The 10,040-nt window shown below is 32.4% G+C and overlaps 1 pseudogene; it reads right to left on the minus strand.

Annotated features, from left to right (window-relative positions):
• Positions 1-4,634: 4,634 nt before the first annotated feature.
• Positions 4,635-5,457, minus strand: LOC149206760 (organic cation/carnitine transporter 4 pseudogene; annotated as a pseudogene).
• Between the last annotated feature and the right edge of the window lie 4,583 nt (positions 5,458-10,040).

The raw sequence follows: 10,040 nt of genomic DNA on the forward strand, positions 1-10,040 counted from the left end.
AGAAAGCTTCTAACATCTATCTATTTTTGCAGAGGTGGGACCCTCTGGATGATGGCTATATTATTTGGGTCCACCTGTAGTCCTCTCTCGGATATTGAATGACCTAGAACAGTCCCTACCATCATTAAGAACTCACATTTTCCGAGACTAAGGGATAGGTTCATTTCAGTGCATTTGTTTAGCACCTTGCCCAAGTTGGACAAAGCCTCCTGGAATTCACACCCATAGCGTGTAAAATCATCCATATAAATTTCTAATGCATCATGGACTAGCTCGACAAAGATACTCAGGGCTGCCCTCCGGAAAGTGGCAAGGGCATTGCATAGACCAAAAGGAAGGACCCTATAAGAAAAAATACCGCAAAGATAAGTGAAGGTGGTTTTATACTAGTCCTCTGGGCTAATATGGATATGATTGTACCCACTCAACCCATCTAGGAAAGAGAAAAAAAATTCCTTTCCATGCCATCTAGCACTTGGTTAATTAAAGGAAGAGGGAAATGGTAATTTTTTGTTGCTTTGTTTAACTCTCTATAATCGAAAAAAATCCTCCACTTCCCATTTTTCTTTGGAGCCAACACCAAAGGAGAAACCCACTCACTATTTGAGATAGGGTAAGTGAATCCTACATCCAGCGGCTTTTGCAGTTTCCCTTTAACTATATCCTTAAGAGGTTGATTCATTCTCCTTTTGGGTTGTCCAACTTGTTTGCAACCTTCTTAGATATAAATATGGTCAGTGTACACCGAGGGGTGTACTCCCTTCATTTCCTTGTAACTCCAAGCAAAGGCATCCAAATGTTCCCTTAGCATGTTCCATAATCTTTCTTCTTGGTGTACAAAAAGAGAGGGGTTGATTTCAAAGTTCTTTTAGGGAAAAATTCTATTGTTCTGACATGGGCACAGTTTGAATCAACTAACCATAGTTAATCTAATGGTTACTCTTGGTTTCCTTTACTACTTCCTCTAAGGACAAGGTGTCGAGAGTTGGACTTTGGAGTATGTGTTCAATCAGATCATCTTCATCTGGTTGTCCTCCTCCCATGGCTATTTCTAAGGTATAGAGTTGGGCTTAGTAGATTTCATCTTCTTCCTCCTCTTCTAGCCATAAAGGTAATTCATGTTGTAGAGATGGTTGAGCAAGAGGTTAAAAGACTAACTACTTGGATATATGCCCATTTTTTATAGTCATATTTCCAACCTTGCAGTCAATGTAGGCATCGACAGTGCCTAATTGAGGCCTCCAAAGTATGAGAGCATAACCAGTAAGCTTGGCCTTAGGTTGGAGAACTAGGAAGTCTACAGGGTACTCCCAAGAGACAATGGAGACCATCACATCCTCAACAATCCCCTCAGAGGTTACTATGGAACGGTCTGCAAGTTGCAAGGCTATTCTGGTCTTTTTTAATGAACCCTGGAGATTGAGAATGAGCATGGTGTCCTTAGTCAATACATTTATGGTAGCCCCAAGATCAATCAAAGTGTGTGGTACAATGGTGTCATTGATGTGTACATATACTACAGGGCTTCCAAGGTCCAAATACTTTGGGAAAATTACTTGCCAACCATTAAGTCAGACAATTGTCCAATGACATTAATGGTAGGGGTGTCCCTTTTTCTCCTACCTGGATGTTTGAAACACTTCTCTTTAATCAACTTATTGGAAATGGGTACATCCTTAATGGCTTGGAGAAGTGGAATTTTGACACATAGATTTTCAATTCACCGAGAAGTTCATTCTCTTTTTGGGTAGGTTTTATTGGATGAGTCAATCTCTCAGGAAATGGTGGTGGATTCACTCTAGGCATGCTTTCCTCTCTTTCCTCCTCACTCTCCCTAGGTGGAGGTGGAGATTGGTTGTTCAGGAGTACTCTCCAAGATCTTAGGTTGATTTCTTGAATCTCCACACCATAAGTATGATAAGATGTCTCTCCACTATACACTTGCTGTGCCTATATATTGTTCGGGTTTAGATTTAGTTGGGTAGGAATATTTCGTTGTTTAGGTGGAGCAGGGTGTAAAAGTTGTGGTTGAGTAGGAGGTGAAGGAAATAAACCTGGAGCATTGTTATAAGGGGGCCTCTACCCCTCGGGAGGTGCATTTCACTAAGGTTGTGTCAGAGTATATGGCTAAAATGATTGGCTGGTTGGCTAGGAATGGTACTGAGGTGCAAAAGACCAAGGAGGAGGTGTAGACTAGGAGGGATGAGCAGGGGGGCCTGGTGGGCTCCAGTATTGCAGCAATAATGCTACAACTCCTGGAACTCCCTTCTTTAATTTTATCAACCCGGTAGGCCGTAACAAACTTGGAAGCGACGGTGCTATATGCACAAGTACTAGCTCTTGCCACAGCTGTCACTTGGTCAGCTCGCACAAGTCCGCTAGGGGCTTAAGACAACTTCTATGAGCTCTTAGAAGAAGATTTTTAACTAATGGATGAAAGCTAACTCAAAGGAAGCTAATCTACTTGCGGAGAGAAACTAAAAGCCAAAAAGAAATGCAAACCCTAATTCTACCAGCTAGTCCTACTGACGCAAAGGAGAGAATGCAAAGTATGGAAAGAGATGCCATTACTTCTATGAAGGTAAAATACATGTGTCTACACTGCCTCTAGCTGAAGAAAACATCTTTTTGTATTTTTTACTAAGTTATTAGAATTATCATACATGTGCTTTTAACTGGATTTTCACTGTGCAGGGGTGGATCAAGGAGGGGAAATGCTTGGAAAAGGTTGGGATGGTACAGAGAGGGCCTAAGGGGTCCCTAACACCCTTCCAGAGAGTTTCACAGAGTTTGGCTATCAGGAAACCTCATTCGTGAGCTTCTATAGGAAGTCTGCAGGGGTTCTACAGGATGTTTAGGATTTCTACAGGATGTTCTGTAATTTTTCTACAAGATGTTTAAAAATTGGATTTTGGAGGATGGGTGAGTGAGGTAAGGTGCATGAATGGATAGGGAGGCAGGGTAAGGGCCTGAAATGACCCAAAGACTGATGGATAGAATTGAGGAGAAGGTGTAGATGGCTGGACTTGTTCCAAGAAGACTGAAGTAATGCTGCACAATAGGTAGGGTTATGAGGGCAGTATGGAAATGTGAGGCAAGAAACCAAGTTAGGAGATGGATAAGATGGGTTTGAGGGAGTTTGGGTAGACAGAGAAGTGGTACAGGTGCTCTTTAATATCCCTGCACCCGCATCAGTAAATAAACATCAAGATCCAATAACTGTAACCAAGCAAATTCTTAACAACTACTTGAAATTCTTAATGATCTAGCAGCAGCAAAGTGCATATAAAGCTTCGGAGGTAAAATTATCAAAATTACCGATCAAACACGTGATGAAAAACGCGGACTGCAGAACCCCAACTTTATATTTCTGATCACAAACGAGACCCATTCAGAAACCGTCGAAACTTCGCTCCCTCCGTCCCAGCCCCATGATGCCTGATCCATGGAACACACAGATCCCGTGGAACTGCAGGATTCAAACCTGTGCTTCATGGAAAGGAAATCATCAAAAGGTTTCTCTAAACATAACAAGAATTCCATTAAACATATCATGAATATGTAGTCTACACTTGTAAATAACATATCTTAGCATAAGGGTCTAATAATTAGGTGAGAATCGCTATGAAACATTGATGCCTCAACATGTTAACTTCCATTGTTAACATGTTGAAAAGTGGTTAAGATTCTCCCCTTTTCCCTTCTCTACTAGACTAGAAAAATGCTAACGCACAAGAAGACTTACACTGAGTTGACCAGTTTAGATACTAGCATAGGCACTGATCTAATAGGTTCCCTCAAGTTTCTCTTGTTGGACGAATCATATTTTCCATCTTTCCTTAGCTCAACATATGAAATTTCCCAAGAGAAGCAAGGAGACTTAATATTAATAGGTCAATTTATTCATGAAAAGATTTGATTGAATTAATATTTTCTTATATAATAATGTAGTGATTGACTCGTGTTCATTTGTTTGAAATGTTATATTTTAAAATAGTTAAATATATTTATTTTTAAATATGTGTTATGATAATTTGCATTGACAATTTAAAAAGCTCCTCCTTGCTTCGAGATCATAATCTCTACTAATAGGGTCAACCACGTGAAGGTGTAAACTTAAATGCCCCAAAAACTTTGCATTGTTGATATGGGCTCTTTTACATATCAACATGGAGAGATGATTTAATATATTGATTTAATATGTTAAACCATTAAAGATGTTAATGGATATTTTTTTTTAAACATATTAATTTATCAACATTAATGAAAATAAATTATGATAAAATTTTGCATTAATCACATTATTATTGGTGTAGTAGTAATATTTATTAAAAATAGTTACTAATTATGTTTTTTTTTTTTAATCTTAAAATATTATGTGATCAAAAAATTTATGTTTTGTTTCAAATGTTGGAATTAACTTATTAACCTTTAAATGGCAAATGAAAATACAATTAAAAAAGAAAAAAGAAAAAATACAAATCTCATTATAATTAAAACTCAATATAATAAATAAACATTAAAATATTATACAATAAAAAGATAAGGCTTAATTAAATCTATATAAAATACACACATACAATTTTATAATAAAATTCATGGCTAATACAAATCAACATAAGAAACATAAGCATTCATTGACAAAACATTCTGTAAACATGCTTAATCGATCTCATGACTTTCATGGCATCTTCCAGCCTGCCCTTGACAAGGTACCATCGGGGGGACTCTGATACAAATGGCAGAACAAAAAAGCAATACAAGGCCAAAGGAATCGAAGCGACTATGTATAGATATCTCCAGCTACCAGACAAGTAGGAGAGAGCTGGAAGCAGAGCTATGCCGAGGGAAAAGAAATACAAAGTCAACATGCCAACTCGTCCTCTCTTACACGACTCGACAGGTTCAGTTGCCAAAACAAAGGACGATAGCCGAACGCCGCCAATGCTAATTCCCGTCAATAAATGGAGAATCAAATAAACCCAGAAATTGGGCGAGAAGGCCGTCAAGAAACTGAGGATGGTGTTGCAAATACAGACCAACCTCAGCACTCCCTTCCCTCCCAGCAAAGAATCTGACAATTGCCCAGATATCCCTGCACCCGCATCAGTAAATAAACATCAAGATCCAATAACTGTAAATTCTTAATGATCTAGCAGCAGCAAAGTGCATATGAAGCTTCGGAGGTAAAATTATCAAAATTACTGATCAAGCACCCGATGAAAAACGTGGACTGCTGAACCCCAACTTTATATTTCTGATCACAAATGAGACCCATTCAGAAACCGTTGAAACTCCACTCCCTCTGTCCCAGCCCCATGACGTCCGATCCATGGAACAGACAGATCCCGTGGAACTGCAGGATTCGAACCCATGCTTCATGGAAAGGAAATCGTCAAAGGGTTTCTCTATGTCACAGTGCCAGTTGGGCTCATAGTCTGCAAAAATCATGACCATCGTATGAAAGGCCTCGAGAGTCTATGCAAGACTGTAGAGCACAAAATTCTTGAGTTGCCGTCGTCCGAATTCTCCTGTCGATTTTTGAATTGAGAGTTCATTACTTATTGGTTCTTTTAAATTTCAATTCTTGCTTTTCTCCTTTTTGGAGAAGGATGGGTTGATTCTTTTGGTTTTTTAAAATTTCTATTCGTGTGCTTTCTATTTTTGAAAAAAGATGTCAAGTATATGTTTTTGCTACCAGGTTCATGCTTTTTCCATCCACGTTGGGCCAATTCTTTTGTTGTGAGGTTCATTTTGTTGCCAAGGGAAATATCAAACACACATCTTGTCAACACGACTTCAATTTATATTTTTTATTTATTTATTTATTTGCAGTTTATAATTCAGTGTTCATTTAATTTTCATTTTAAAATTTTATTTATTTTTGGGATGTTTGTAGTAGGGTGTTGAAAGGCTTTAGGATTGAAGAGTTTGATGGATATATTATGTTATTTTATTTTATTTTATTTAATATTTGTTATATGAAATTTATTGTATATTAATATTATTTTTTATTTAAAATTGCAAAGCAATATGTATTTAGGGTAAGTGTCTTGACAAATTTGTAAAAATTGATTTTAATAAGTTTTAAAAAGGGCAAGTGGAAAATTGTGTGCATGGGAATCTTTACAATGAGGAGTGTCCTCCTTGATATATAAGAATATGGGAATTAGTGTAGCCATATAAATGAAATGGCTGGCAAACTCAAATGAACATCAAAACACTCACCTCTCGATATATTTCACAGAGCCAAGCCAAAAAAAAATCATTAACATCTCAAAACTGATAATTAAATTTGTATTTAAAACTCATACTTAATTTGTCTTTCATAAAAAATTTCTATTTATTACTGGAGTAGGATTCTTGTCCATTTTACTTTTCTAGGAAATAAACTTACTAAGGGCTTTTAGAAATGTAACTGAATATTGTTTATAAACCCTAATGTAGTTGGATTTGAGATCTAACGTGACATATGAGGGGGTTGGGTGGATGGGAATTTTTTAAACCAATTTGTCTCAACTCAACCCTAATGTAGTTGTATTTGAGATCTAACAGCATATGAGGGGCTTGCATGGATGGGAATATTTTAAACCAATTTGTGTCAGCAACAAGTGAGACATATATTTCTATGAATAATTATTTAGAATTTACATTTGGTCTACTCTTCCATTGTTATAGTTAGCCTAGTGAAAAACATTTTTTTTATTCTTGATTTGCTAACAAGATGTAGCACTGTACAGGACTTGAACATTTTTTAGCGTGCCAGCTTTCCCTCTTTTGCATGGCTACTATTCTCAACGTCCCATTTTGATATGGCTTCTTGAAACTTATGTTTTTTTCATACCCACATTTTAATTTGGTCTTAGGTATGTTCTTAATAGTTTTATGAAAGTATGCATTTCACCATGAACATTAAACGTACTTAAATTAAAATCGTATTGAATTAACTTGATTGCATGTTCCTATTTAATATTCATGCAAACTAGTGTGGTACTCAATGGTCGTTGTAGACAATTATGTTCAACCTTTAAACTTGGTATTTGAAATGCACTTTATTTACAGTTCTAGGGATAAAGAAGTAAATGGCATCTCTTACTTTTTTGAATTTCTTCATTGCCACTATTGTTCGACTATTAAATGATTAATGATGTTAATGGATATTTTTAAAAAACATATCAATTTATTAACATCAATAAAAATAAATTATGATAAATTTTTGCCTTAGTCACATTATTATTGTTATGGTATTAATATTTATTAAAATAGCTACTAATTATGTTTTTTTATCTTAAAATGTTATGTTATCAAAACATTTATGTTTTGTTGCAAATGTTCAAATTAACTTATCAACCTTATATATATATATATATATATATATATATATATATATATATATAATAATATATAATGCGTTAAGATATAAATATATCTTAATATATCTTAATCAGCTAAAATAGAAAAAAGAAAAAATACAAATCTCATTATAATTAAAACTCAATATAATAAATAAATATTAAAATATTATACAATAAAAAGATAAGACTTAATTAAAGATATATAAAATACACACATTCAAGTTTATAATAAAATTCATGGCTAATACAAATCACCATAACAAACAAAGGCATTCATTGACAAAACACTTTGTAAACATACTTATTCAATTTCAAATAAACAAAGATAAAATATACAATTTCAAATGCAATGAATATAAAATTTAAACACACAACATATAAAACCTACTATGCACTATTTACACTATAAAATTAATTGCAATCACAATTCAATACAACAAACACAGTATTACAATTTCAAGTCACCTACAACACAAATATTCATAAATAAGCGTGCACACACACACACACATACACACACACAGATATATATATATATATATATATATATATATATATATATATATATATATATATATCCAATTTCAAATAAAGAAACATACAAAGTACAAGTCAAAATAAACAAACATACAATATACAAATTCAACTAAACACACAACATACAATTGTAGTAGTGTGTTTGTTTGTTGTATTGAATTGTGATTGTAATTAATTTTCTAGTGTAAATAATGAGTAGGTTTTTACTTTGTATATTGTGCGTTTGCTTATTTAATATTGCAATGGCATGTTTGAGTGTTTGTATTTGTATTGGCTTGAAATTGTATGATATTTGTTTCCTTATTTGGAACTTTATATTATTTGTATTTTTATTTGTATTTGTATTTTGTGTTTGATATTTAACAATTTAAAATCGTATATTTGCTTATTTAAATTTGTATTGTAGGTGTATGCGAGAATATGTTTTGTCGAATGTTTGTATGTGTAGGTGGCTTTGTGAATGTTTTTAAATGTATGTCTTTAATTTTTATATTCCATTTCATTTGAAATTGTATATTGTATTTTTGTTTATTTGAAATTGATTAAGTATGTTGACTAAGTGTTTTGTCAATCAATGCTTGTGTTTGTTATGCTCATTTATATTAGACATGAGTTTTATTGTAAACTTGAACCTGTGTATTTTATATAGATTTAATTAAGTCTTATATTTTTATTGCATAATACTTTAATGTTTATTTATTATATTGAGTTTCAATTATAATGAAATTTGTATTTTTTCTTTTTCTTCTTTAATTGTATTTGGTTAAAATAAATAAAAGCGCACACACACAGACATAGATATCAAAATCAAATAAAGAAACATACAATGTACTAGTAAAAAAAAACAAAAGTACAATATACAAATTCAAATAAACACACAACATACAATTGTAATATTGTGTTTGTTTGTTGTATTGAATTGTGATTGTAATTAATTTTGTAGCTGTAAATAGTGTGTAGGTTTTTACTTTGTATATTGTGCATTTGCTTATTTAATGTTGCAATGGCATGTTTGAGTGTTTGTCTTTGTATTGACTTGAAATTGTATGATATGTGTTTCCTTATTTGGAATTGTATATTATGTGTTTTTGTATTTGAAATTGTATTTTGTGTTTGATATTTAAAATTTTAAAATTGTATATTTGCTTATTTAAATTTGTATTCTAGGTGTTTTCTAAAATTGCATAAACATGGGAGAATATGTTTTGTCAAATGTTTGTATGTGTAGGTGGCTTTGTCAATGTTTGTGAATGTATATGTTTAAATTTTATATTCTGTTGCATTTGAAATTGTATATTTAATCTTGGTTTATTTCAAATTGATTAAGTTTGTTTACCAAGTGTTTTGTTAATGAATGCTTGTGTTTATTATGTTGATTTGTATTAGGAATGAATTTTATTATAAACTTGAACATGTGTATTTTATATAGATTTAATTTTAAGTCTTATATTTTTAGTGTATAATATTTTAATGTTTATTTATTATAATGATTTTAAATTATAATTAGATTTGTATTTTTTCTTTTTATTTTTTAATTATATTTGGTTAAAATAAATAAACACACACACACATATATCAAATTTCAAATCAAGAAACATACAAAGTACAAGTTAAAATAAATAAACATACAATATACAAATTCAACTAAACACACAACATACAATTTCATGTCAATAAAAGAAAACACTAAAATATTCTTATGCAACTTTAAATAAAAGTAATTTCGTAATATACAAATTAAAATCTACATTATACATGCACATTCAAATTCATAATTCAATACAACAAACACATGGTTACAATTTCAAATTACATACAAATATTTGTAAATAAACATTCATACAACCATTCACGTATATATGCAGTTTCAATAAAATAAACATACAAAATACAAGTTTAAATAAGCAAACATAGAATATACAATTTCGTGTCCAAATACAAAAGAAAATAATCATTGTCAAAACCACTCATATATAAGCAATTTCAAACGAGAAAACACACACTTCAACTAAACACACCATCAAAACAAGTGACATATACATACAATTCAAGTAAACACAAGCTTACACAATTTGAATTCAAAATATCAAACATAAATACATAAAACATTTGCAAAATCACAAACATATATATACAAATTCAAATAAT

The sequence above is a fragment of the Pinus tabuliformis genome, chromosome 1_2 (genome assembly GCF_031772625.1).
Source record: "Pinus tabuliformis cultivar Carrire ecotype Pingquan chromosome 1_2, CPIR1, whole genome shotgun sequence".
Lineage (NCBI taxonomy): Eukaryota > Viridiplantae > Streptophyta > Pinopsida > Pinales > Pinaceae > Pinus > Pinus tabuliformis.